At 44.8% G+C, this 2,859-nt stretch overlaps 1 pseudogene; it reads right to left on the reverse strand.

Annotated features, from left to right (window-relative positions):
- Positions 1-259: 259 nt before the first annotated feature.
- On the reverse strand, positions 260-716 carry LOC118025012 (annotated as a pseudogene).
- Positions 717-2,859: the final 2,143 nt, after the last annotated feature.

Raw genomic sequence — 2,859 nt, forward strand, 5'->3', positions numbered from 1 at the left:
CTCCGCCATCTTGCCATTTGTTTTTTGTTTTTTTTTTAACTAAAACAGTTGACAATTTTATTTTCACATTTCATAATGCAAATAAAATTTTTTTTCTTGTCCCACTGCTCCTCTGCCAAAACTATTCTCTCACTGATAAGGAGGGGGAGCAAGTCTTCCTTGTCCTGCTGTTAGAGAACACCCAGAGTCATAGCACCATGGTCTCCTGCGGAAGTAGAACAAATAATATAAAACGATTTAAAGAGGCTCCCCTCTCTCCTTATCTGTCTGGTCGAGGCATTCCTGGCCAATTGGGCACCATCATGGGACAGGTGGGAGGTCTCATCACTGGGGGCCCAGGTATCAATGGCACAGTGGCCTCCCACAGGCAGCCTCACTCCAGGAGCTGGTCCCACTGGCATCATTCGAGGAGGAGGAGGGCCCCCATAGGGGGTGCTGGCATATACTAGGGTAGGGAGGACTGGGGGAGTCCTGGGGGGAGATGGGATCGTTGCCCCTGCAGGAGGAGGAGCAGAGAATGGAGTAGGAGGTCTCTTTCCTTGTGGAAATGTAGCGGTTGTTTTGTCAATCAGGCCCTGAGCCTGCTCTTCCATTCATTTCTGATAGTAGTCTTTCACCTTCTCTTTGTGTTTCCTATGGCTGCAGTGGGTCTTCCTCACAGATGGAGAGTCCAGGGTGAGGTATGGGTCGCAGTAGTCACAATAAAACTTAGCCATGTTGCTCTGCACACCACTGGCCTCCTCTTTGTCTTTTTGACTGTTAAAAGGACTTGAGATTCCCCCATTCAGATCATGTTGGGGAAAGGAAAAGGAAAAAAAAGGAAGAATTCATCATCTTTGTTTTTAGAATAGAAATAATTTACAGATGCCAAATATCATTTTGAGATGCAACATTGAAAACGAAAATGCTCAGATTTTTTTTTTTTAAGATTTATATATTAATTTGAGAGACAGAGAGTGGGAGAGGGGCAGAGGGAGAGAGAGAATCTCAAGCAGACTGCCTGCTGAGTGCAGAGCCAGATGAAGAGCTCTATCTCAAGACCCTGAGATCATGATCTGAGCCGAAATCAAGAGTCAGACACTCAACCAACTGAGCCACCCAGGTGCCCCCAAAATGGGACAGGTTTTTAATGGTAGTTCATTTCTGATTTTATAACTTTATTTTTATTTATTTATTTATTTATTGTAAAGATTTTATTTATTTATTTGACAGAGAGAGACAGCGAGAGAAGGAACACAAGAGGGGGAGTGGGAGAGGGAGAAGCAGTCTCTGGGCCGAGTAGGGAGCCCGATTCGGGGCCCAATCCCAGGACCCTGGAATCATGACCCGAGCCGAAGGCAGATGCCCAACCGAATGAGCCACCCAGGCACCCCCCATTTCTGATTTTAAAAGAGGGTACTTCTGATATATTAAAATTGCCTCAAAAGCAAGAGAATGGCATCAGAGAGGCCTGGGCTCATAACTTGACCTGGGCACTTGCTAGCTGTGAGATCTTAGGCAAGGTACTGCACTTTTCTGAGCCTCAGCTTCCTCATCTGTAGAGTGGGGTAGGGCAGAGGACAGTAATCCTTTCTCCATAGGGTTGTTAGAGAAATTAATGCATTACAGCACAAAAGGATCCCCACTCTGCCTTGTCCTCATTCTTTTCTCTTTGTTGCTCCTCCCATGATTCTTCCCCTCCCTGATCCACCTTTCTGGTCCAAGTCTTAACTTGCCAGAGGGGACTCCAGGGCAGAGCTCACAGCTGCTTTCCTTCATTAGCACCAGACAAACAGGGAACTCCTTCTGGAGGCAAACCCGTTGGTCTTGCTTTCATCTTCCTTATCAAGCCAGGGTGATGAAATCGAATGATCCGAGACATGTACCTGCGCTGTCAACCACTGAAATTTAATCAGAACTCACAGACCAGGTCTTTGGGTTTGGCAATGGGGAGCTCAAGACATTCTGGCTTTACCCACTTTGTGCTGTTTTCCCCGATATTGCAAATACTTTTGGATGCTTATTTTTTTGTAGGAAAGCACGGAATGAATATCAGCCTTTTTAATAAAAGTTCCCATGGAGAGGTGATTGCATCTCTGGAAGCTAGTTGCCACTTCAGAGACGAATGGTGCAGGTTTTCAGCAAAGAACCTAATTAAACAAGCTCAAGAAAGCCCCAAATGAATGTGCCTCCGTGGGGCCACAAGACCCTGGTTTCAGGGGCAAAGAGGGGGGCCCTGATGCCAATTGAATGAAATAAACATTTTCACCCCACTGCTCGCTCAAAAGGCCCCAAGGACTCCTCTGTTGGTGGGTTCCCATTGGGGACCATGCCTGGAATCAGGGAGTGGGACAGGGGCCAGGACTCCCTAAATCCTTTTCCTCTAATAGTACGGGGGACTACTAATCAGAAGCCATTTGTTTAGCAAATTAATTTCCTAATTCATTTAATCAATGAATAATTGTCATGTAAATTTTTTAAGTTATAGAATAGGTAAGATATTTGCGTAGTTCAAAATTCAAGAGGTACACTGTAAAAGTCCCCCTCCAACCCACTCCCCCACCGAAGGCCTGGAGGCAAGCAACAGTACCAGTTTCTTATACCTCCTTCCAGAGAAATACTGGACACAGAAAAGCTGTACCTATTTTTTCCCCCGGGCCTGTTTTTTTTTTTTTTTAATTCATATAAATGTTAGTCATTTATAAGCTCAGCCCTGAACCTTCATTTTTTTAAAACTTAATAATAAATCCTGGAATATTTTCAAAAATTGCATAAAAGCGCTCATTCTTCTTTTTATGGTTGGTTGTAGTCCACTGTGTGGAGGCATCACGACTTTTTTGTGATCTCCTGTTGAGAGACACCTGGTTTGCTTCCATTCTT

This window comes from Mirounga leonina, unplaced genomic scaffold, assembly GCF_011800145.1.
Source record: "Mirounga leonina isolate KUSES-001 unplaced genomic scaffold, KU_Mleo_1.0 Mir_200, whole genome shotgun sequence".
Classification (NCBI taxonomy): Eukaryota; Metazoa; Chordata; class Mammalia; order Carnivora; family Phocidae; genus Mirounga; species Mirounga leonina.